Here is a 27,600-nt window from a genome sequence, read left to right as displayed (position 1 = left end):
AATTAAGTAATTAAGATAGAGAGAAGGAGAAATTCTTTCTCTCAGAAAGTTGTGAATCTGTGGATTTTTTTTAACCGCAGAAGACTGTCATAGCAGTCCATTATATATATATTCGAGGCTGAATTCAACAGATTTTTAATCAGTAAAGGGGCCAAGAATTGTGGGGAAAAGCAGAAAGATGGAGTTGAGGATGATCAGATCAGCTATGAACTCATTGAATGACAGAACAGGCTAGATGGGCTGAATGGTCAGCTTCTGTTGCTACATCCTGTAGTTGCAAAACAGACACTGATTCACTGATGATTTCAGAAAGGGGAAACCTGCTTACCAAGCCAACTTAAGGGTTTGTTCTCAGCAGAAGTTGAGACAGAGAGAGACAGACAGACAGACAGACAGACAGAGGTGGGAGAGGTGTGGGCGAAGGACAAATATTTCATATGTGTTCATATAAACAATGACAGCATCTCCCAAAGTTTTAAACTCCACCAACTAGAAGGACAGTATAGCAGATGGATGTAAACACTATCACTTCCTAGTCACACATTGTCTTGACTGGTTTAACATCTGGTACTGGGGGAGCATAATTTCCCCCTATCTAACTATTGGGAAGAGAAAGCTTCCAGCTACAAACCAAACTCCCTCAGCATCAACTCCATTCCTTTCCCAGGTAACTGTCTGAGGTTGAGCCGGATTTTTCACAAACACAGGGAAATATGTCATACCCAATATAAGCTTCCAACCATATATCTCCACCATTGCCCAGACTGCCTATTCCACCTCAGCGACATCATCAGACTCCACCCTCACCGTAGTTCATTTGCTGCTGAAACTTTCATCTATTCCTTAGTTACCTCCACACCTAACCATTCTAACAAGCCCTGTTGGCTTCACACATTTAAGTTCCCTGTAATCTTGTGGTCATTCAAAATTCTGCTGCCCATATTCAGACTCACCAAGACTGTTTCGCCCATCACCCATTGTATAATTGTAATGGGACAGTGGAGAATCTTGTTAAATTAAGCACAGCAAAGATAAAATATGATAGATTTCCTAAACTGTAAAAAAGAAATGCACGAGCAAATTATTCTAAGGAGCAGAGGAACAAAACAGTAATGAGATTAAAGATTCAATTTGACACCTTGCCTTAATTAACAGTTTTGAGAGTTTGTAATCAAAAACTCTCACACCTTGCTGAGAAATAGAAGTTGACCAGGTGATCTGTCATCTCCCACACTTTACACTGAACCATCTTTTAGCGTAAACAGGCAAATACCAAGTGTCTGCAATCACTTACATTGCGTCAGCTGTTGGATAGAACTGTGGATGCCCTGACCTTGATCTCCCATATCTGCAGTCCTGACTGCTCCCTTGCATCAATACTGCCTCACACTTATACACTGTTGTGATCCAGCTCTGGCTCCTGATTCTTTTTTTTGTTTTCTCTGCTGGGTGTTGGCAAGAAGTGAGGAAAAGTGAGCTGGAATTTCTCCTATGAGTTATTTACAAGGACACATTCCCTAGTTCACAACAGTTAGTTTTCTTCCGTCCCTTCCTCATTCACCCCATATACTCCTGTCTATTGTTAATTCTGTATTTCTGGAGGTTTCATACATATACGCATAATCATCACACATTAGAATCTGTTTCAAAGATAATAGGAACTGCAGACGCTGGAAAATCTGAGAGGAGGGTAACTTCTTCAAGGTAGAAGGGTCCAGGCCCGAAACATCAACTTTCCTACTCCTCTGATGCTACTTGGCCTGCTGTGTTCATCCAGACCTATGCCTTGTTATCACACATTAGAATCCCACTCACTCTGGTTGAAATTCATATTGTGGTTAATAACAGGAATTCCCTGTCTTTTTCCCTGAACCAATGTGAGTTTCCAATGAGGAGATTTCATAGAATTGGAATTAGAATCTCCTGTTTCTGACTCCAACCCATGTCACCTCAGTAGACGAGTCCTCGTCAAAAGTTCTTTCAGCCACCGTTATAATTCCTTGACTAACAAAGCCACACCTCCCCCTCTTTTACCACCTTCCCTGATCTTAATGAAATTTAGAACCCTTTTCTAAATGTTCTAAAAGACAAAAAAAGACAAACTTTGTACAGAGAATCAGAGGAATATTAGTATGCATGATCATAGATCTGTGAAGAAAATGGGATAGGTAGATAAGATTGTTAGGAAGGCATTTTGGATATTTGCTATCATCATTCAAGTCACTTTAAATAACAGCTATAATTATTGGAGAAATCCAGCAGATTTGGCAGCATCTGTCGGCAGAAATCAGAGTTAATGTTTTGAGTCCAGAGATTCTTCTTCAGAAGCAGAAATTGCTGAAAAATCTCTACAGGTCTAGCAGCATCTGTGGAGGGAAATCAGAGTTAACATTTTGACATTCACTCAACCTGAAATGTTAATTCCGACTTCTCTCCACAGATGCTGGCAGACCTGCTGAGCTTTTCCAGCAACTTTTGTTTTTGTTTCTGATTTAAAGCATCCACAGTTCTTTCAAAGACTCTTCTTCAGAACTGGATTTGTATTGTTAACTTTGATTTCTGTGAAGAGATGCTGTCTGACCAGATCAATTTCTCTGGCAATTTCAGATTTGTTTCAGATTTCAAGCATCCACAATTCTTTATTTTATTTTAAAGCATTTCATGCACATGATTTTTTTTTCACCAAGGCACTGAATACAGGAGAAGGCTAAGAGGGAAACTATAATAGTGCTGTATCTCAGGTTAGTTGAGCCCCAACTGGAGCACTGTATTCAGGCCTGTTCACCGCACAACCGGAAGGGTGTGACTATACTGGAGAGAGCCAAGAGGGGATTGTTGCCCTGGCTAAAGTAATTTAGTTTTGAAGAGTTGCAAACAACATGTTCTGAGAAAGGATCACTGGACCCAAAATGTTAATGCTGATTTTTTTCTTCATAAATGTTGCTGAACCTTCTACGCTTTTCCAGAAATGTTTGTTTTTGTTCATGATTTACAGCATCCACAGTTCTTTTGGTTATAATTCAGTTTTGAAGAGTGACTGGACAGGCTGGGGCTGTTTTCAGTAGGCTGATTAGTGACAAGAACATAAGTTGCTGGAAAAGCTCAGCAGGACTGGCAGCATCTGGGAAGTGAAAATCAGTTTTAAAGTTTCAGGTTGTGTGACCCTTCCTCAGAACTTAGCATCTGCAGTCCTTTTGGTTTTTATTTAGGATGATTGTTGGACCTGACTGAGGTCTATATTGTTATGAAGGACTTGGTCGGGAGAAATGCAGAAACATTTCCTCTTAATAGAGTGGTCAGTATGTTTAAGGTAAGGAGCAGAATGTTCAGACTGGATTTGAGAGGGTGGTGAGTATCTGGAACTCACTGCGTAGAAGTTGGTGGAGACAGGAACCCTTAGGGCATTGAAAAACGCCAGTTTAGCCACCGTTCACTTCCAATAGTTTGAAGACTAGTGCTGCCTGTCATTCTCCCATATTAGTCGGAGTGCCAGCCACATAGTCTCACCCCTTCAAATCCACCCACGATTTATGATTTCTTTTTTCTAATCTTTTTTTGGCGCGGGCATCACTGGTTGGCCAGCATTTCTTGCTCATCCCTAGTTGCCCATGAGAGGGTGGCGGTGAACTGCGTTCTTGAACCACTGCCGTCCTCCTACTGTGGTTTTATCTACAATGCTGTTAGGTGGGGAATTCCAGGATTTTGACCCAGCAGCAATGTTGTCTCAGCAATATAGTTCCAAATCAGGATGGTGGGTGACTCGGAGGGGAACTTGGAGGTGGTGGTGTTCCCGTATGTCTGATGCCCTTGTCCTTCTAAATAAAAGTGGTTGAGGGTTTGGAAGGTGCCGTCTGAGGATTTTTGATCAATTTCTGCAGTGCTTCTTGTAGATAGCACACACTGTTGCAACTGAACATTGGTGGTGGAGGGAATGGATGCTTGTGGTTGTCATGCTTATCAAGTGGCCTGCTTTGTCCTGGATGGTGTCAAGCTCCTTGAGGGTTGTTGGTGCTGCACTCATCCAGGCAAGTGGGGAGTATTCCATCACACTCCTGACTTGTGCCTTGTAGATGGTGGACAGGCTTTGAGGAGTCAGGAGGTGAGTTACATGCCGCAGTATTCCTAGCTTCTGTCCTGCTCTTGTAACCACTGTGTTAAGGCAATGCGTCCAATTGAGCTTCTGGTCAATGATAACACCCAAGATGTTGATAGTGGGGGATTCAGTGATGGTAACACTGACCTCTAATAGCCACAACCATCTTCCTATGTGTCAGGTATGAATCTAGCCACTGGAGCATTTTCCCCCAATACACATTGATTCCAGTTTTGCTAGGACTCTGTGATGTCACTCTCAGTCGAATGCAGCCATGATGTCAAAGGCTGTTGCTCTTACCTCATCTCTGGAATTCTTTCGTCCATGTTTGAACCAAGGCTGTGGTGACATCAGGAGCTGAGTGGCCTGGGCATCACTGACCAGGTTATTGCTGAGCAGGTGCTTCTTGACAGCACTGTTGATGACACATTCTATTACTTTACTGATGATCGACCGGCGCATGGGATGGTAATTGACTGGGTTGGATTTGCCCTGCTTTTTATGCGCAGAACATAGTTGGGCAATTTTCCACACTGTGCAGTGTTGTAAACTTACTAGAACAGCTTGGCTATGGGAGCAGCAAGTTCTGGAGCCCAAGTACAATTGCCAGGCCCATAATCCCTACAGTATCCAGTGCCTCCAACCATTTCTTGATGTCACGTGGAGTGAATTGATTTGGCTGAAGACTGGTATCTGTAATGCAGGGACCACTGGAGGAGGCTGACATGGATCATCCAGTCAGTACTTCTGGCTGAAGATTGCTGAGAAAGTTTCAGACTTATCTTTTGCGCTGATGTGCTAGATTCTTCCATCATTGATGATGGTGATATTAGTGGAGGCTTTTCCTCCAGTGAGCCGTTTAATCATCCACTACCAATCATGACTGGATGTGGCAGGACTGCAGAGCTTAGATCTGATCTGTTGGTTGTAGGATCACTTAGCTCTATCACTTGCTGTTTATGCTGTTTGCCTTGCAAGTAGTCCTGTTTGGAGGCCTCACCAGGTTGACACCTCATCTTGAGGTATGCCTGGTGCTGCTCCTGGCATGCCCTCCTGCACTGTCCATCAAAACAGGGTTGATCTTCTGGTTTGATGGCAATGATTGAGTGGGGGATATGCCACGCCTTGAGGTTACAGATTGTATTGGAGTACAATTCCGGGGCTGTTGATGGCCCACAGTGCCTCATGGATGTACAGCTTTGAGTTGCTAGATCTGTTCAACATCAGTCCCATTTAACACGGTGATAGTGCCACACAACGTGATCAAGGTTATTTTCAATGTGAAGGCAGGACTTTGTCTCCACAATGTGATCGCTCTTACCGATACTGTTGTGGACAGATACATTTTGCAACTGATAGATTGGTGAGGATGAGATCAAGTATGTTTTTTTCCCTCTTGTTGATTCTGTCGCCATCTACTGCAGGCCTAGTGTAGCAACTATGTCCTTTAGGACCTGACCAGTTTGATCAGGAGTACTGCTGCCGAGCCATTCTTGGTGGTGGGCTTTGAAATCCCCCGTTTTGAGTAATTCGAGTCCTTGCCATCCCCAGTACTGCATCCAATTGTTGTTGCTCAACATGGAGGGGTACTGATTCATCAGTTGAGGAAGGACAGTATGTAGTAATCAGCATGAGGTTTCCTTGCCTGTCTTTAACCTGAAGTCATGAGACTTAAATATGGAAGGGGAGAAGCTGTACACATATTATGTGTTTGGATGAGGCTCCCACCAATTATTGGGCCTATCAAAACATAAATGTAGTCAAAATAAGGAGATACGTGGGAATTGTGAGAAAGGGATTCCAATTCCATTCTGAGATGGAAACTCATCAACATAGTCACACTGAGGAGTGACTGTTCACCTGGTCAGGCTATGGGAAGTGATTCACTCAGTCATCAGAACTTCTAAATCAGTAGCGAATTCACTTCAGGGAAATGCCATTTAGCTGCTCCCCATATGGAAAGCGATTTACAGAGCCATCTACCCTGCTGAGAGGCCAGTGTGCCCCCCACTGAAGAGAGACATTTTGAGTGTCTGGACTGAGGGAGATGCTTTAAATTTTTTGGTGACCTGATGCACCAACAATGTATTCACTCTGATGAGAAGCTATTGAAATGTTTTCACTCTGGTATGAGTTCAGGCATATTTTTGGTCTTACTGAACACGGGTGAATCCACACTGGAAAAGGCCATTCACTTGGACTGTGTGTGTGAAGGCAGTCATTCAATTATCCACTCTGCTGATACACCACTGCATTCACTTTGGGGAGGGCTGTCCACCATCTCCGAATGTAGCGAGAAATTCACTTGTTCAGCAGCGCTGCTGAGACACCAGCAAATCCATGAGTAATAGCAGTGATGCAATTTTGCAGTGAATAACAGACAGGACTGAGGACATTGGTGTTTGTTTCACCTCATGATTAAACTCCAGCCCTGCTTCATGTGTTAATATTCTTAATATTCCTTCGACATGCTCTTGTGTTCCTCCCAATATGTTGAATCTTTTGTACTTCAAACACAAGTTTGCTCCTTTTGGCGGGACAGACGGAGACAGGAGTGTGAAAGTTGTGGCTTTCCTGATGTTTCAGTTATTCAGATTTGGTGTTTTCTGTGGTGCCCTAGTTATAATTCCTGGTTTTAGTCAATGAAGGTTTCTTCATCTTGTATAAATATTGAAATTAACATGCATTTCTTACTGATTGAAAATTTAAAAGACATATCAAATCTACCAGAATCAATACAGTCACTATTCATCTTTTACACCAAAGGTGCAAGTTCATACATTCAATGGTTCAAGAACTGCAGCAGGTTGCATTGATTCAATGAAACAATTCATTCCCAATTTCTCCGGGGCAATGAGGGATGGGTCAGCAAAGGCCACATGAAACAAAATGGAGAAGGAACAAGAGAGTGAAATAAATGGAGAAAAGCTGTGATAGGATGCAAGCACAGAGTATAAAGGGTATAGAGTTGGTGTTGCAAGGCAAACAATGGGTATTTATGGAACAGATTTAGCTTTCTTTTGTTTACACTGGTTCAACAAATCACTACTGTTCGATCAAAGCAAGGCACCTTGCTCAATGATTGCTTTCTGTGCTGCAGCTCTTTTATTTCCTGCTTCCCAGCACAAAGGTTGCTTCATTCACGGCCATTCTGCTATTTTAGAACACTCTCAATTGAAAGACATGTTCCTTTCCTTCTCTGCTGCACTTATCAAGCCAAGATGATGAGAAAAAATGAGCAGGAAGTGTTTTGCTATTTCTAGCATTCTAGCATCAACGTTGTTCAGTAAGTAATTTTGGAGTATAGAAATAGGTTAAAATAGAAAGAACTAATATTTACTATGACTGCATGCAGAATCATATTAGGGTGGATAATTTACAGTATAACTGAAAGTAAACTGATTTGATGCATTAACTCTTATAGATACTATTTGCAACGTATTCGCCTGGAATATGAATAATCTCAGATGTTTGATATTTGAATGGGATAGCAGCAAGAAAGTGGAATGGTTGTAGATCTGTTAATAAAGGGTTATATTGGTATAGATGTGATAAATGTTCCTAGTTTACAATGGCGAATGAATGAACATTTTGCCGCATGAGCTAAGAAGCTGCAAAGAGAAAATGGAAATGGCATGAATGGGCACTCTGCAAATAGCATTGAAAAGAATTCAAAATTGAGACATAATACCAATTAGAGATACAGTGCAACAAACTCCATCAAAATTGAACGTATCAGACTACCATATTTTATCTGGAGTATGAATGCATCTTGTGCATTTGGGAATATCCTAAAATATGGATGCAAGAAAATAACTGGTGAATTGTCTATCTTCACTGTAATATACAATATGTGGGATGAAATCATTATCTCATTACAACTGATCCTCCAGGTATGTATCAATAGCTCACCTCATAATCTTAAAGAAAGTACACTTGAAATATATGAACACAAAGTTCACTGTAATGTTAATTGAAAAAGCTACTTAACAAGATTGTGGACATTAAATGGCCTACATTTAAGGATCTTTCCATTTTTTTGATGGAGGTCAACTCCATTAGAAAGCTAAGTTCTATAAGGCAGATGAACTATCAGTGGCAAATTAACAAGCAGTAAGGGTGACATAATATTGTAAGAAAGCCAGCGCAAAATTTGACAAATTTGTGGCAGTGGAGATAGTTAGTTAAAGTATAGAAATAAACTAAATATAAGTGCAGGAGAAATCAGAACAAAAGTTAGCATTTTAAACACTAATTCGATGTTCTTCACATTGAGTTCAAATAGAAATAGAAGTTACAAATGATCTTTGTTGTGAGAATGGGAATTTGTAGTGGAAAACATTGCAGTTGCATAGATGGTGAACGCAATTTGTATTTGAATTTACATTACAATTACGTACAAAACTGTGAGAGCACTAGAAATACAGAGAATGAAATGAATAGATGAAAACAAAACAGTCTTATTAACTCGAGATCAAACAATAGTAAAATCAACAGGAATATAATGTGACAAGTGTCAAGCCCAAAAATGCTTCTAAGGATCTGAAGTGAATCAATAGTTTGTTTGTTCACCGAACCAGTTGTTCCATGGTGTGCAGACGTTTCTTGACCATTCTAGCAATATCATCAGTGTGACCTCTAATTGAAGTGTTGGTGTTCTGCCCCATTTGGAATTTATGTGATCCCATGGTGTTGTGCGTCTTGTCACTTCTGTTCCTGCTTTTCAGTAGCAGTCTGTATATGGGAATGTTTCATTGGATAAATGTGGAAGAAACTGATGACCAGGATACAAGAACACCAGCTGGCAGTAAAAAAAGACACTACCAATATTCACTTGTCTCGATACACGCAGCTAATGTTGGACATCAGTTCAGCTGGGACAAAGTAACTATATTGGAACAAGTGAACAACATATATGTAAGAGAATTTCGATAGTCTTATTTCTCAACATGCGATAAAAACCAAAAGAACTGTGGATTCTGTTAATCAGGAACAAAAACAAAGTTGCTGGAAAACCTCAGCAGGTCTGGCAGCATCTGTGAAGGAGAAAACAGAGTTAACGTTTCAGGTCCGGTGACCCTTCCTCAAAACTAATGGTGGCTGGCAAAACATCAGTTTATTTGCGAACATAGGGAGGTGGGTGGGGTAGGGAGTAAACGAGTAAACCCAAAGAGAGAGAAAGACAGTTGGACAGACAAAGGAGTTGCTAACGATCAGGCTGGGAGGGTGAGTAGTTGTTAATGGGGACTTCCCCTGGACCATGACCCCACCAAGGCACATCAGGCCATTGTATCCACTATGGTTATGGATCTCATTTCATCCAGACATCTCCCCCCAGTCTGCTTCCAAGCTAATGGTCCCCCAACCTACACAGCTCGTTTCTACCTCCCGCCAAAAACCCACAAACAGGACTATCCAGGTAGACCCATTGTTTCAGCCTGCTCATGCCCCACAGAACTCATCTGTTCCTACCTTGAAACAGTCTTCCCCCCCCGGTCCAATCTCGACCCACATACATCCATGATACATCTGATGCCTTATGCCGGTTTCAAAGCTTCCATTTTACTTACAGCCACCTGCTCTTTACCATGGATGTGCAATCCCTTTACATATCCATTCCCCACCAGGAGGGTCTTAGGGCTCTCCGCTTCTTCCTGGAGCAAAGACCTGAACCATCCCCACCCAACACCACCTCCTCCGCTTGGCCAAGCTTGTCCTCACCCTCAACAACTTCTTTCAACTTCTCTCATTTTCTTCAGGTACGAGAGGTTGCCATGGGTACCCACCTGTGCCCGAGTTATGCCCGTCCCTCTGTGGGGTACGTGGAACATTCCTTGTTTCAGTCCTATTCTGGCCCCCACCCACAGCTCTTTCTTCGATACATTGATGATATCATTGGTGCTGCTCTCCTCTCTCATCGAGAATTGGAAAACTTCATCAATTTTGCCTCCAATTTACATCCTGCCATCACTTTCACCTGGTCTATCTCTGACTCCTCCCTTCCCTTCCTCAACATTTCTGTTTCCATTTCTGGGGGCAGACTGGTCACTAATATCCATTACAAACCCACTTACTCCCATAGCTACCTGGACTATACAACATCACACCCCACTTCCTGTAAAGACTCCATCTCATTCTCTCAGATCCTCCGTCTCCATCTCATATGTTCAGGTGAGGCCAACTTCGACAAGGGAGCCTCCGAAATGTCCTCATTCTTTCTTAACCAAGCATTCCCCAGCTCCGTTGTTGACAGGGCCCTCAATTGGGTCCAGCCCATCTCCTTCACTTCTGCCCTCACCCCTACTCTTCCCTCCCACACAGCGATAGGGTTCCCCTTATCCTCACCCACCATCCCACCAGCATTCACATCCAGAAGATCATCAAACACCATGTCCGCCACCTCCAGCAAGATGCCACCTCCAGACACATATTTCCCTCCCCTCCCTTGTCTGCCTTCCACAGGAAGGGAAATATGCGTTCCTTCTGGGACACCCTGGTTCACGCTTCTTTCACCCCTAGCACTTCCCACAGCCCTATGGCACCTTCCCTTGTAACCGACGAAGGTGCAACACCTGCACATTTACCTCCTCCATCCCCAGTATCCAAGGGGCCAAACATACCTTCCAGGTGAAGCAACACTTCACCTGCACTTCCAAGAATCTAGTCTATTGCATTCGCTGCCCACCATGTGGTCTACTCTACATTGGGTGAACGAAGCATAGACTTGGTGACTGCCTCACAGAACATCTATGTTCTGCTCTCAAAAAAGACCCTGAACTACCTGTTGCTTGACACTTCAATGCACCATCTTGCTCCCTGGCCAACATCTCTGTCTCAGGCTTGCTGCAGTGTTCCAGTGAAGCCCAGTGCAAGCTGGAGGAATAACACCTCATTTTCCACTTGGGGACCCTATAGCCCTCCAGACCCAATATTGAGTTCAATGATTTTAGGGCCTAAACTCTCCCATGTCCCATCCCCACACCCAACACACCAAGCCTTGTTACCACATAACCTGCCAGTACACACCCCCCAATTTTAGTCACTAACAGTCCCCATTAACAACTGGTCACCTTCCCAACCTGATCGTTAGCAATTCCATTGTCCAACTGTCTTTCTCTCTCTTTGGGCTCTATCATATTGTTTATTCCCTACTTCACCCACCTCCCTAGTTTCTGCATAGAAATTGACATTTTCCCAGCCACCATCAGTTCTGAGGAAGGGTTACCGGACCCAAAACGTTAACTCCGTTTTCTCCTCCAGATGCTGCCAGACCCGCTGAGCTTTTCCAGCAACTTTGTTTTTGTTGTCAACACGGAATTTCATTTACAAATACATAGACATAGAAATGTACAGACTGTTGCTGAAAAACAGAACTGGAAGTGACAACACCCTCCAGACCAGAGAATCTTATAAATTCGGAAAGGAACAGAACTCAAACTCTTTGACCAGAGGTTGCCTAGAATGGTACCCAAATGTCTACACACCATGGAACAACTGGGTAAATGGGAGAAAATGAATAACTGCATCCACAACCCGAGTGACAATTTTTTTTTTGCCAAGACCTTAAAAATCCTAAACAAACATACTGCTGTTGAGTCTAAATACCTATATTCATGGATTGCATGCAGAGATGGTTAACATTGAGCTGTTTCAAAACTGCTTGGATTAAAAGTGCATTTTTATTGATTATTTTAGTGAGAGTTTGAAGGGAACATGTGGCTTCTTTACATTAATTCAATAGATTGATATCAGGTGTGATCCATCCGCTGATACAGAAAGTTAATTGACTTCACAAAAAAATGTCCTATACAAACCAATTAGGGAAATGAGAGGTGCGCTTTGTTCCCCTTTATCGCTGGAAATCTGGATTTGGAAGATTCTTTGAAGACCTGCGTTGCTAGTTCACTGTTGACCAGTCTGGATTTAACTTCCGCTTCAATAATCTAGAGAGTCTTTATGGAGCCAATCTCAGAAGTTGCAGGAAGGCTGCAAGTCTCTTTCTTAGCCTCTCCATTGAAAAACTTGGAACATGATACTACTTCAACTTTGTAGTATTGTAACCACCTTGAAAAGCCTGTGAAGTTGAACTGTGATCACTAACTTACTCTGGCTGTATTTCCATCCAAATCAAAACACTGTTTAAAAGAATTTCTCAATGCCTGCATCTGTCAGGAAACAAATTTTCTCAGCAGGAATTCAAGCGCAGTGCAATAATTCATCAAATTTGATTTTTCATTTGCAGACCATTGTTCAATAAGGGTGCAATTCTTTCAAACTTTTGAAATGACATTGCTGTGGAATTGTTGTGTTTGTTTATGCTGTGTTATCTTTCCATTCCGAGTGGTTCTTTTAAGAAGTTGAAACCTTGTGTTTTAGAGGGACAGGGAAGTGTTTGAGGCAGATGTGAACTTTTGGGAGTTCTGGATTTGGAACAGGATATGATCATGTGGCCCTTTTGAGCCTTCTAAGCCGCTCAGTAAGCTCATGGGTCATCGTGGATTGTTCTGAGCCCCACTTTGCTGTGTGTCACCCACCTCTCGCACATAGACCTTGGTGGTGGCCGGGAAGTTCCAAAGCAAGGACCAAAATTGCAGACATAGTTTCAGGAGTGGAAGTGAAGACATCATCTCCTCAAGGTCTGATAGAGAGCTGGTAGAGATCATGTAGGGGTGACGACAGACAACTTGACAGTAGTCGGTGCGAGGAGATACTGGTGTGATCGTGGCTGTCGCTTCCTTTTCAGTGCTGACACCATCACTTACACGGAAGTAACATTAGTGGAAGTGTAAAGGACAGTCCCATGCCACATGACAGCGAAATACTTGAGCCTGGACTCACTGAGACATCCTTTTAATTTCTCTCCAGGTGGCTAAGTTTCAATATGCCATCAATCACTCTTCATGCGAGGTTGGCAGTTTCTGGAGGGATGAATTTGATTTGAAAGGTTAAGCTTATATTTCTGGTGTTAGCAGAGGGGGTGAGATGCAGTCGGCTGTTTCCACCTCGCTAGATGGTTGTGTTGCAAGAATAGAATTAAGGACTTGAAACATTCCAGCAGGGTGCAAATGCAAGAGTTCATAATATTATACATACAACCTTATTAGGGAGTGACAATGTAGGATCCAGGCTTTGCCATGATATGGTTAATGACCATCTGAGGGTAATTAGACTCTCCATGCGTGACACTGCTGGAGGTATTTTTGATCACTGCACATTGTGTCTTGAATAACTGCTAGGACTTCATGTCTTGGGCCTCAAGAAAGGCACCCTGATGAAAATACAGTGAGAGTCTTTGCTTTTGACCTGAGTTGAAAATGGAAATATATCTGGTTTCAGGACAGGAGAGCTAACAAAATTTGACAAAGCTGCTTGAACCGGAAATGGTTTGCTATGCATGATTTACTTGTAGAAGCTGACGCTTTGAAGCTGGGATGCACAAAGATAGGGCAGAAAGTCATAATGATGAGATGCATATGGAGGGCAGACAATATAAATGTAGGAATAAGACATATTTCAAATGTATTTCCATGAGTTCACATCTGAGCATATAGAGTTCCAAACTTTGAGCATTCACAAGGACAATTTGTTGTCTCACATATGTTTTTGTCTCCCTTGTACATGAGGAGCATGAATAACCAAATTCTGAATTTTATAACACTCCTTCACCTCTGAGGGCATGAGAAATGTTGGAGTGGGTTCAAGTCACACAATGCCTCACTCCTTTCACTGGTGCAGACACCCTCAAGTTAGTAGAGTGTACCGTGGGAATATTAACAATTCTGAGACAGTAAGAAAGACAAACTTGATAATCTGATAGAGGTTGTGATATTTGGAATGACTCACAATTGGGAGGCTGGAGGAATGGCAGGCAATGTTCTTCAAGCTGACATCTTGGCTCTGAGCACACAATCAGGCGTCAGATATCAATACATCTATAGCAGATGGAACACCGAGTGACGATTTCAGGATGCAAGGTGCATGCAAACATGACTTTCTAAGGGACTCATGTCAGCCATGGATGCAACTAGGATTTAGGTTTGAGAATTGAAATTAGGGATGGGAAAGGGATGCTGCTCCTCGCAGTAATGCTCACAATATATGGATGAATGAATTTACAGAGAAATCAAACAAACAAATCAACTAACTCTTTCCTGCATGCAACTGTTCGTTGCAAATATAAATGAACCTACAGTACTTTAGGTTGTTGGGACTGAACCTGGTATGAGTCAGCTTGGCTAAAATAATTGGAAAATCACTGAGACCACTTCATGGACTGAAGAACTGTAGAAGCAACAGAGTGGTGGTGATGGGAGAATTTAATTTTCCCAACATTGACTGGGATTCACTTAGTAGTAGGGGTTTAGATGGAGCTGAATTTGTAAGACGCATCCAAGAGGGTTTTATGGAGCAGTATGTCAATCGTCCAACTCAGGAAGGGGCCAAACTGGACCTGGTGTTGGGGAATGAGCCCAGCCAAGTGGTTGAAGTATCAGTAGGGGATTACTTTGGGAATAGTGATCGCAATTCCGTAAGTTTTTGAATACTCACGGACAAAAATGAGAGTGGTCCTAAAGGAAACAGGCTGAATTGGGGGAAGGCCAACTAAAGCAAGATTGGACAGAAGCTGGGGAATGTGGATTGGGAGCAGCTGTTTGAGGGTAAATCCACACTTGATATGTGGAATGCTTTTAAAGAGAGGTTGATTAGAGCACAGGAAAGATATGTCCCTGTGAAAATGAGGGATAGAAAGGTCAGGATTGGGGAAACATGGATGACAGGTGAAATTGTGAGACTAACAAAGAGGAAAAAGGAAAGATACATAAGGTCGAGGTGACTGAATACAGACAAAGCTTTGGAACAATATTGGGATTGTAGGACCAATCTGAGAAGAGGAATTAAGAGGCCTGAAAGGGGTCATGAAATATATTTAGCAAACAGGGTTAGGGAAAATCCCAAAGCCTTTTATTCATACTTAAGGAGCAAAAGGGTAACCATAGGAAGGGTTGGCCCACTCAAGGACAAAGGAGGGAAGTTATGTGAGGAGTCAGAGAAAATGAGTGAGATTCTTAATGAGTAATTTGCATCAGTATTCGCCGAGGAGAGGGACATAACAGATGTTGAGGTTAGGGGTAGATGTTTGATTACTCTAGGTCAAATCCGCACAAGGAAGGGGAAAGTGTTGGGCTTCCAAAATGGCATTAGGGTGGGCAAGTCCCCAGGTCTGGATATGATCTATCCCAGGTTACTGAGTAAGCAAGAGAAGAAATAGCTGGGGCCTTAACAGATCTCGTTACAGCACCCTTCAGCATGGTTGAGGTTCCGGAGGACTGGAGAATTGTTAACGTTGTCACCTTGTTTAAAAAGGGCAGCAGGGATAATCCACGTAATTATAGACTGATGAGCCTTATATCAGTGGTGAGGAAGCTGCTGGAGAGGATACTGAGGGATAGGATCTATTTACATTTGGAAGAAAATGGGCCGATTAATGATAGCATGGTTTTGTGCAGGGAAGGTCATGTCTTACCAACTTGATAGAATTATTTGAGGAAGTGACAAAGTTGATAGATGAGGGAAGGGCTGTAGATGTCATAAACATGGACTTCAGTAAGGCAGTTAATAAGGTTCCCTATGGTAGGCTGAATTAGAAAGTGAAGTTTCATGCGGTCTAGGGTGTACTATGTAGATGGATAGAGAACTGGCTGGGCACCAGGAGACAGAGAGTCGTAGTGGAAGAGAGTTTCTCAAAATGGAGAACTGTGACCAATGGTGTTCCACAGGGATCCGTGTTGGGACGGCTGTTGTCTGTGATACACATAAATGATGTGGCAGAAGGTATAGATGGTCTGAATAGCAAGTTTGCAAATGACACTAAGACTAGTGGAGTAACAGTTAGTGAAGGGGACTGTCGGAGAATGCGGCAGAATATAGATAGATTGAAGAGTTGGTGGAGAAATGGCAGATGGAGATCAATCCAGGCAACTGTGAGATGACGCATTTTGGAAGATCCAATTCAAGAGCAAACTATACGGTAAATGGAAAAGCCCTGTGGAAAGTTGACGCACGGAGAGATCTGGGTGTTCAGGTCCATTGTACCCTGAAGGTGGCAACACAGGTAAATAGAGTGGCCAAGAAGGCATACAACATGCTTTCATTCATCAGACGAGGTATTAAGTACAAGAGTTGGCAGGCCATGTTACACTTTGCTTTGACCACATTTGGAATACTGCGTACAGTTCTGGTCACCACATTACCAAAAGGATGTGAATGCTTTGAAGAGGGTACAGGATACTGCCTGGTATGGAGGGCACTTGCTATGAAGAGAGGTTGAGTAGTTTAGGAATATTTACATTAGAAAGATGGGGGCTGAGGGGGGACCTGATTGAGGTCTACAAAATCATGAGAAGTACAGGCAGGGTGGATAGCAAGAAGCTTTTTCTCACAGTGGGGGATTCAATTCCTAGGAGGTCACAATCTCAAGGTGAGAGGGGAGAAGTTTAATGAAGATATGCATGGTAAGTTCTTTACACAGAGGGTGGTGGGTGCCTGCAATGCGTTGCCAGCGGAGGTGGTAGAGGCGGACACGATAGTGTCATTTGAGATTTATCTAGACAAACACATGAATGGGCAGGGAGAAGAAGGATATAGATCCTTGGAAAATAGGCAATAAGTTTAGATAGAGACCACAAGACCATGAGACCATAAGACATAGGAGTGGAAGTAAGGCCATTCGGCCCATCAAGTCCACTCCGCCATTTAACGTATGGCTAATGGGTATTTCAACTCCACTTCCCTGCACTCTCCCCGTAGCCCTTGATTCCTCCTGAGATCAAGAATTTATCGATCTCTGCCTTGAAGGCATCCAATGTCCCGGCCTCCACTACACTCTGCGGCAATAAATTCCACAAGCTCAACACTCTCTGGCTGAAGAAATGTTGTCTCATTTCAGTTTTAAATTTACCCCCCTCTAATTTTAAGGCTCTGCCCACAGGTCCTAGTCTCCCCGCCTAATGGAAACAACTTCCCAGCTTCCACCCCTTCTCAACCATACATTATCTTGTAAGTTTTACGAGATCTCCCCTCAACCTTGTAAACTCGAATGAGTACAATCCCAGGATCCTTAGTCGTTCATCATACGTTAAACCTACCATTCCAGGGATCATCCGTGTGAATCTCCGCTGGACACGCTCCAGGGCTAGTATGTCCTTCCTGAGGTGTGGGGCCCAAAAGTGGACACAGTATTCTAAATGGGGCCTAACTAGAGCTTTATAAAGCCTCAGAAGCACACTGCTGCTTTTATATTCCAACCCTCTTGAGATAAACGACAACATTACATTCACTTTCTTAATTACGGACTCTACCTGCAAGTTAAACTTTAGAGAATCCTGGACCAACACTCCCAGATGCCTTTGTACTTCTGCTTTGCGAATTTTCTCACCGTTTAGAAAATAGTCTATGCCTGTATTCTTTTTACCAAAGTGCAAAACCTCACATTTACTCACATTGAATTTCATCAGCCATTTCCTGGATCACTCTCCTAAATTGTCTAACTAGAGGATCTGGATCGGCGCAGGCTTGGAGGGCCGAAGGCCCTGTTCCTTTGCTGCAATTTTCTTTGTTCTTATATGATGATATCCTTTATATTTTATTAAATTCATATATTAGATCTGGTTTTCTCAGACAGAGCACCTTGTAAGGAGGTGTTGTGTGTGTGATGTGAATAACAACAGATGCATTTCATGTCAGATTTTATTATTTTCGATTACTAAGCAAGTTAATCATGACGTTCAATGGATATCTTACCCCATTCTTTAATTCTATCCTGAATTTACTTTGGGTCCCAACATATATAAATGGATTGATGCACGAACTCAAAAGCTGAAGCATAAATCCACTTTCCTCGAGAACAAATGTTGATTGAGTGAAATTAGAACCTGAGAAATAAGTAAGATTTGCAATTCTCACATAGAGGATTGTGACAAAAAACAATGAATATAAGAGAATGAAACTTCCTGAGATTGCGAAGAGTAAAATAATGGACTTTCTCCGTTTCTCTATCTCTGGGTCAGACTGATTCTCTCCACTGTACTGGGTGCAGAATCTCCTGCGGGCTCTATTTGCTGCGACAATATGTCTGACAGTAAAAACATTGAGCAGTAAAATCAGAATAAATGGGAGAAAGGGGTTAACAATGCAACGTAACCAATCATATACTGCCCATGCATGTGACTTATAAAATATTAATTTTACACTGCAGAACCAGGGTACATCACTAATCATGTAAACGGGCTCATATATAAAATACAAAAAGGCATTTTTTACACAGGACAGTGCCAACACGAGTCCTACCACCCATGCTGCTGTCTTTTCAGTGCAATATTTTAATTTTAGCTTATGACAACAAATGGCCACAAATCGATCCAAAGTGAAAGAGACTGATAACCAAGCAGAGCTGTCTATGGATACAAAAATTAGAGCAGAACGGAGACTGCACACTTGTGTGATTGACAAGAAACTAACTGGGAAATAAATCCCAGCAATTCTGTTTAAAATCACAGCCAGGATTATGACCAGGAGATCCATCATTGACATGGCCACTAGGTAGCAGGTGATGCATTCAGATAGACCGCAACTTCTTCGAGAAAGGATCACAATCACAATCAGGTTAGCTGCAGTAGGAGCAAGATACAGAGCAAGTGACAGAATATTTTTGTCAGGCAGTCAAACAGCATAAACAACAATGATTAGATTCTTAATAATATTATCCATTTTACTCATGTTTCCAAAACTATATCCAGCACAGACTTAACATTCGACCATTAGACCATAAGACCATAAGACATAGGAGTGAAAGTAAGGCCATTTGGCCCATCAGGTCCACTCTGCCATTTAAATCATGGCTAATGGGCATTTCAACTCCACTTCCCTGCACTCTCCCATTAGCCCTTGATTCCTTCTGAGATCAAGAATTTGCCGATCTCTGCCTTGAAGGCATCTAACGTCCCGGCCTCCACTGCACTCCGTGGCAATGAATTCCACAAGCCCACCACTCTCTGGCTGAAGAAATGTCATCTCATTTCAGTTTTAAATTTACCCCCTCTAATTTTAAGGCTTTGCCCGTGGGTCCTAGTCTCCCCGCCTAACGGAAACAACTTCCCAGCGTCCACCCCTTCTAAACCATACATTATCTTGTAAGTTTCTATTAGATCTCCCCTCAACCTTCTAAACTCGAATGAGTACAATCCCAGGATCTTTAGCCATTCATCATACATTAAACCTACCATTCCAGGGATCATCCATGTGAATCTTTGCTGGACACACTCCAGGGCTAGTATGTCCTTCCTAAGATGTGGGGCCCAAAATTGGACACAGTATTCTAAATGGGGCCTAACTAGAGCTTTATAAAGCCTCAGAAGCACACCGCTGCTTTTATATTCCAACCCTCTTGAGATAAACGACAACATTATATACGCTTTCTTAATTATGGACTCTACCTGCAAGTTAACCTTTAGAGAATCCTGGACCAACACTCCCAGATGCCTTTGTACTTCTGCTTTGCGAATTTTCTCACCGTTTAGAAAATAGTCCATGCCTGTATTCTTTTTACCAAAGTGCAAAACCTCACATTTACTCACATCGAATTTCATCAGCCATTTCCTGGACGACTCTCCGAAACTGTCTAAGTCTTTCATCAGCTGCCCCACCTCCTCAGTACTACCTGCCTGTCAACCTATCTTCGTATCATCGGCAAACTTTGCCAGAATGCTCCCAGTCCTTTCATCCAGATCATTAATATATAAAGTGAACAGCTGTGGCTCCAACACTGAACCCTGCAGGACACCACTTGTCACCGGTTGCCATTCCGAAAAAGAGCCTTTTATCCCAACTCTCTGCCTTCTGTCAGACAGCCAATCCTCAATCTAAGCCAGTACCTCACCTCAAACACCATGGGCCCTCACCTTGCTCAGTAGCCTCCCGTGAGGCACTGTGTCAAAGGCCTTTTGGACGTCTAGATAGATAACATCGACTGGGTTTCCCTGGTCTAACATACTTGTTACCTCTTCAAAGAATTCTAACAGGTTTGTCAGGCTCGACCTCCCCTTACCAAAACCATGCTGACTTGTTTTAATCTGACCCTGCACTTCCAGGAATTTAGAAATATCATCCTTGACAATGGATTCTAGAATTTTACCAACTGCCAAGGTTAGGCTAATCGGCCTATAATTTTCCATCTTTTGCCTTGATCCTGTCTTAAACAAGGGGGTTACAACAGCAATTTTCCAATCATCTGGGACTTTCCCTGACTCCAGAGACTTTTGAAAGATCATGACCAAAGCCTCTGCTATTTCCTCAGCCACCTCCCTCAGAACTCTAGGATGTAGCCCATCGGGGCCAGGAGATTTATCAATTTTTAGACCCAACCATGAACAACAATTTCTGTACTTAAAATAATCATGTGCATGTCAGAAGTAATAATTTAGATCACTGCTTTAAGGATGGAGAACATTTTAGTTAGACGAACTCAGAGCTTGAATGATTCAAAAACACCAAGAAAAACTGAGAGAGTTTGAATCATTTGAATCATTTATTTTTACATGTATTCAATATAAAGCTACAGTAAAAGAATGTCTACATTCGCCATACAAACAATGCACCATTCACATTAACTTAGAATAAGATAAGGAGAAAAAAATAACTTGAAAGAGTCCAACTTTCCTTTCCTCTGCCACAGTCCTGCTTCAGGCTTTCCAGCCCCCACCTTTCCCACCCCCGCCTTCCATCACTCTGCCAGAATCCGTCTTCAGGCTTTCTGGTCCTCAACATACCTCCAACAGGGTAATAAAATGTGAGGCTGGATGAACACAGCAGGCCAAGCATCATCTCAGGAGCACAAAAGCTGACGTTTCGGGCCAGATCTCTGATGAAGGGTCTAGGCCCGAAATGTCAGCTTTTGTGCTCCTGAGATGCTGGGCCTGCTGTGTTCATCCAGCCTCACATTTTATTATCTTGGATTCTCCAGCATCTGCAGTTCTGATTATCACTGATACCTCCAACAGGGTCCTGCTCTGGCTTTCGAGCCCTCACTATGTCACCACCAAAGTCCCACACTGGGCTGCCTTACTGGTCCAATATCACCATGGCTCACCAGCTCACTTTCAGCTGCCTCACTGATTTATCTAGCCACCACTGCCTCACTGGCCTGCTCCCACCAGCCCACTATTGATCACCACCATCGCTCCAGTGAACACTCAATTCACCATCACTGCAGGGCACCACCTGCACTCTCAGCTCCCGCCATGTGGTTCCCTGCCATTCTCAACTTCATAGTAGGTCATTAAAAGGATTTGGTGTGGATAGAATTATTACAGAGGAAGAGAGGAGAAGGGAGGAATAAAAATGAAAGACAAAGAAAGAAAGGGAAAGAGAACTGGCGAGTAGAGCAGAGCTCTGATTGGAGTGACTTACCCTGCTACCATCGTGCCATTTACTAAATACTAACAACAACTACATAACAGCTAAAATAATATTGGAATAAATACTTGGCAATCCAAAGAACAATAGCTCCCTGAAATAAAGAGACCAAGCTTTGCACCTCCATGAGAATCTCCCACGGCTCTGTACAATGAGGTGCTCGAGAATTATTCCATTTTGTGCAAGTTGGCAATCAAATAGATCAGAAATAACCAGAAATAGAGGCAACTGAATTGCCAATTTGCATGTCTGCTGACTTTAACCTTACTGTGAGAGACAGTGCTCATACCAATGTCTCTGGTTAGTACACACCTTTATTTTTCTTTCTGATTTCAGACACTGGAACTGACAGATGTGGAGCATGGACTCAAAGAAAGAACTGAGAAAAATCATCCCTTCATCACTGTCCACTGGAATAATTGAACTATTACATCCTACATTGTACCTTGTATGTGGGAGATGTCAATAGTTACGTTGTCTCCATCAATGAGGGAAATAGTTAGCTTAAAGAGCTTCCTGAGTGCTGGGAGCAAGGAGCCTTTTGCTGTCAATTCATTCACTGGCATCCATTCAACATCACATATCATGTAAGTCAAAAACCCAGCTGAAGAAAACATCAATAGATGCCTCGTCATAATAACACTACACTATGAATCCATAAACTGAGAAAATTCTCTGGGGGCATTATTTTTAATCCCAACATGGGAGATAGTGGTATTTGAATTCATTAAAAAAGTCTAGAATTAAGAATAAGAATCTAGACATCTTGTTGCAACTGTACAGGACATTGGCGAGTCTACTTTCAGAATACTGTGTAAAATCTTGGGTGTCCTTCTACAGGAAGAATGTTGTTAAACTTGAGAGGGTGCAGGAAATATTTACAAGGATTTTTCTGGACTGGAGTTTTTGGCTTATAGGGAGAGGCTGGATAGGCTGGGGCTTTTTTCCCTGGAATGTCGGAGTCTGAGTAGTGGCCTTTGGATATGTTCTTGATGTGTCGTAATGTGATGAGTGTGGTAAGGCATGCAGTATTGTCCTGTTGCTGCTCATGTGATTGGCATCATTGGATTCAGTTGTTCAGATTGCAAGGACAATGGAATCCCCTACACCTGGATCTGATGATGCCCATCACATGAACAACAACACGCCCTAACACACTTAAAGCACTGCTATACATCAACAACATATCTGAACTGACCACAAGACTCCTATGACCATTGGGCATCAGAGTAGCACATAAACCCACACCAACCCTACGCCAACTGCTAACTTGAACCAAAAGCCCCTTAGCCAGTATGGACAGAACCAACGTAGTGTGTGAAAGCCCATGCAAGGACTGCGACAAGCATTACATTGGACATACGGGAAGAAAATTGGCTACAAGGATAAATGAGCACCAATAGCACCAAAAAGACATGACCAATACTCACTCATCTCCATTCACATGGATAAGGAGAACACCAGTTCGATTGGGACAGCACCAGGATCCTAGTACAGGCCAAACAGAGACAAGCACAGGAATTCCTAGAGGCCTGATTCTCTACCAAGAAGGTCATCGACAAACACATAGAACTAGACCCTATATATACACCACTGTGGAGGAAAACCAGAAATGAAAGAATCAAATCCAACGGACTCCAGATTTTAAATACCAGGTGGGAAAGCAAAACTCCACTTCAGTGGAGGCTGAGGTGATGATGTTACCCAGCAAGGTAATTAAAAGTCTGAGAACTAATGAACCAGCTTGGTGAGCAAACCAACCACAGCACAGTGAAATACAGTCAAATGGAGTTGCACTGGCTGTCCACAACATAGAGTCCACATGCCGCAAAATTTCAGGTCAAGCATGGTCAAGGAAATGTCTTGTTGATCACTGTGCACATCGATAGGTTAGCGTTCCTCCATGTTGTACAACAGTTGGAGGAAGCACTAAGAGTGATAAGCACACAAAATGTAGCCTGGGAAGGGAATTTCAATGTCCAACACAAAGAATGTCTTAGCACCACTGATTGAGCTGGTCATATCCAAAATGACGAAGCAGGCAAATCCAGCCTGTGGCTGGTGGTGAACTAATGAACAGGAGGTGAAAACACAGTTCACCTCATCCTCACTAATTTCCTGACTGCAAATGTATCTGCCCATGGCAGTAATGTTAAAAAGACTACTACACAGTCCTTGTGTAGACAAAGTCCTGCCTTCACATTGAAAAGATCCTCCATTGTGTTGCATGGCACTATCATCATGCTAAAATGGCTTAGACTTCGACCAGATCTAGCAATTCAAGTCTGAGCATTCATGAGGTGCTGTGGACAATCAACAGCAACAGAACTGTACTCCACATAATCTGCAAACTCATAGCCCACATATCCCCACCCAAACGCATTACTGTTAAGCCAGGGGATCAATCCATGTTCAATGGAGAGCACATGATAGCATGTCAGGAGCAGGACCAGTCCTATTGAATGATCCATCTCAGCTTCCTTCAGTGGTCCCAACATCAGCAATACCAATCTTCAGCCAATTTGATTTACTTCACGTGAAATCAAGAAATGGTTGGAGACACTGGAAACTGCCAAAGGTATTGGACCTGACTGCATTCTGGCAATAGCATTGAAGACTTGTGCTTCAGAATTTGCTTTACCTTTCAGCTGAACTATTCCAGTAAAGTTATAATACTGGCATGTGCCAGAAAATGTGGAACATTGTCCAGGCATGTTCTGTCAATAAAAAAAAACTGGGCAAATTCAACTCTCCCACTTACCTTCCCATGTGCCAAGTGTCAATCATCAGTAAATTGATTGAAAGTGGGATGATACTATGGCTTTAAGAGGTGTATTTTATCCTTTTTTAAGAAGAGAGATTACAGCACAGGTGATAAGTACTACCTACTACTCACCAAGAGCTCATCATACTACTCTCAACAGAGCCAAGCAAAGTAAACATGTTGTGAGACTTTTTTTTAAGGTGAAACAATAGAAGCAGCATGAATGGGTGGAGTGTGTCTTCCATTGAACCAGGGCTTTACATAGCTTTCAGTGGTGGTTGTGATTTGAAACTACCATATATCTCCTTCTTCTACTGCATAATCCTTGAGTTCTCTCTCTCCCACAATTTCTCTTGATGTTCTTCCCTCCTGTACTGATGAAAGATTGCATGTAAGACAATCTACTTTATTAAATTTACTTTTGCCATGGGTATGTTAATGCGCTATTACTATATTGGAACAGTTATAGGGTAAGAATAAAACAAAATTTACGTTAAGCCAAGTAGTGTAACCAATCGAATTACATTTGGAACACAGTACCTTACAATTCCCTTGAAACGGGATAATAGTTAGCATTTAGGTTAGTTCCTTGGTATATTTGAGGACGTAGTGGCATTGATCTGGTCCATAACAAATTGGAGACTCTTGTCAGTTGAAATCTGTAATTTCAGGTTGGTTTTAGGATTATTGGACTCAAAAGCCATGAGTGGTAATTGGAATTTGTTTTTTAGCTGGTGTTGTATTTTGGAAGATTTAAATAGAATGCGCCTTTTGTAATAGTGGCTAGTTCATCACTAAAGGTTTGCTGAGAGTGACAGTTGGAAAAAAGCCACTTTGGACAGTTTACAAAATGTGAGCAAGGCAAAACTTCTAGAATGGGCAAGCAAGTTGAAGTTGGAGTTACCTGAGTCGGTGAGGTAGAGGGAGGTAAATGCAGCAATACAATTGTCACTTACATTTGCCAAGAATGCAATCAGATCATTGGAATAGGATAAAATTCAATTTCAAATTAAACAGCCTGAATCAGAGGCAATGGTAAAAAAGAAAATGAAAGAATAGCCCTGGCAGAACAATAAAGGGGGGAAAGTAGAAGCAGAAACAAAAGAGAGAACCAATCATTGCACCTGAACAAAGAACGAAACAATTGAAAACAGCTTGAATATGAGAAGAAAATGAGGCTGGTTACAAATAAAAGGAGAAGAAGCCAAGAAGTAAGGAGTTTTTCAACTTGGGAAATTGTAAATGAAGGAGAATTGTCAATTAAAATGCAAAGATCCAAGGTAGGTACAGTCATGAACAGCAAACTCATCATAGCCAATAACCTGGCGGGGATCTTCTTAAATATGTTCAAGTGTTACCAAAGTTTGATGAGAATGGCATAGAAGTCCTTTGCATCTCATTTGAGAAAGTGTTTAAACAAATGAAATGATGGCCATGTGGGTATTGTTGATTCAAATAAAATGATAGGTAGATCCGGTAAGGTATTTGTACATAAAATAGTGTCAGAAGCCTTCAGATAAATATTGGGAATCTTAGGAGGGAATGTGGTCAAACATATTTACAGTTTGAAAGGATCAAACAAAGTAGCTGAGGTGGATAAGGGCATTGAAAATAGATCAGACATATGACAATCTTAGAGAGACTGTTATCTTAGAGGCGTTCAAAAATTCACTTCCTGGAGCCCTGAGAATTCATGTGTGGAACAGAGTTTTAATACCTCAAGATTAGCAGCAGAAATGGGAAATCATTATGATTTGGTTCACAAATCAAAATTTGGCTTCTGACATCAATTTCAATCAGCCAGCAATAGAAATTGGGAAAAAGAGAAATACCCAGGTAGTAAAGGAAAAGGAGATCGCATTGATGACAGTAAGTCAGTATATGCTATCTTAAAGAGGAAACTCATGGGACGGAAAGAAAAGTATAAAAAACCTCAGGCGATGTCACTCATGAAGTCTTGGTGTTGGTGGTTTAAAAAAAAGTACTGATAAGATAAATGTGGTGTAAACAGGATAAGCCAGTGAGGTTTATTAAAGTGTTTCAAGAAACCCCAGCAGAAACTAATGAGCAGCAAAAGAATATACAGCCTGGTCAGGGGTCGGTTCATTAAAAAAAGTACCAGATCTCCTTATAGAAATTACCTGTGTGGTGAGCTTTGCTCATTTGCACGAGGAGGAGAAGGTAGCAGAATCAAATTTTAAGAGATGCAGGATCAAGTCAGCCTTTGGTGGTGAGAAGTGAGGAAGTACATACTTTGGAAGGAGTATTGCCAGAAAAGTTGGCAATGTGTGGAACTCATAGTGAGAAGAGTAGTGTTCCTCTTATTAGGTGAGGTTGGAGAGTTCAGTAAAAAGTTATGGAAAAGTGGAAGTGGTGGAAGGAGTAACAGAGAAATTCTCTGTTTTAGAGATACAGTTTAACCTTGGGAATGACGTATCTGGATCATGGGTGGGAATGATGCCTGCTATGGTTGAAAAACCAGTGGAAAATCAGGCAACTGAAATGTAATTGGAAGTATATCTGGAAATTTTCCTGATTATGTTCTAGCAACGTCACCGGGCCACAGGTTGAAACAGGGGGCGAAATGAAAGAATAAAGATAAAGAAGTTGAACTTCACTTATCGGAAACTATGTTTGCTCAAATGGTTCAGAAAGAAACAAGACCAGTGGAGAATAAATTGGGCATTTTTAGTTTAGAGAGGTTATTTGAATCACAACAAAAATATGAATAAATAAGGCAGATGTACTAAAAAGCATACATACAAGAAGAATCTCACTGAATCCTGGAATGTTACTATCTTAAAAATGAAGTCTCCTTTGAGGAAATGAAGACTATTACATATTCAGTGGATAAAAAATGGACAGAAGCTCATCAAATTGAATTGCCAATGAAGAATGGATATGGAATGCTGTGGGTAGCACATAAGATACCAATAGGTTGTCATTTGGGAGTAAGAAAAAACTCAAGCCAAAATGCAAAAAAAACAAACATTTTTATTGGCCTGGACTGCATGGAGATATTGTTGAATTTTTTTCTGACATCTCATAGAGGTATTAGGAAAAACTTGAGCAGTACTAAAACCAACACCATTAATATCTATATCAGCAGTTGAGGAACCTTTTACATGTAGCTTAACTGATCGCTTAGGAGATCTCCCAAAATTAAAAAAAAGAGAATCAATATTTTGTAACCATAACTATGTGCCTTTCAGATTTCAGGAGGCTTTTCCTTGACACAATATTATTCTAAAATTATTGTAGAAGATTTACACTT

The sequence above is a fragment of the Stegostoma tigrinum genome, chromosome 43 (assembly GCF_030684315.1).
Source record: "Stegostoma tigrinum isolate sSteTig4 chromosome 43, sSteTig4.hap1, whole genome shotgun sequence".
Taxonomy (NCBI): Eukaryota; Metazoa; Chordata; class Chondrichthyes; order Orectolobiformes; family Stegostomatidae; genus Stegostoma; species Stegostoma tigrinum.
Note: the sequence above shows the minus strand (reverse complement) of the source record.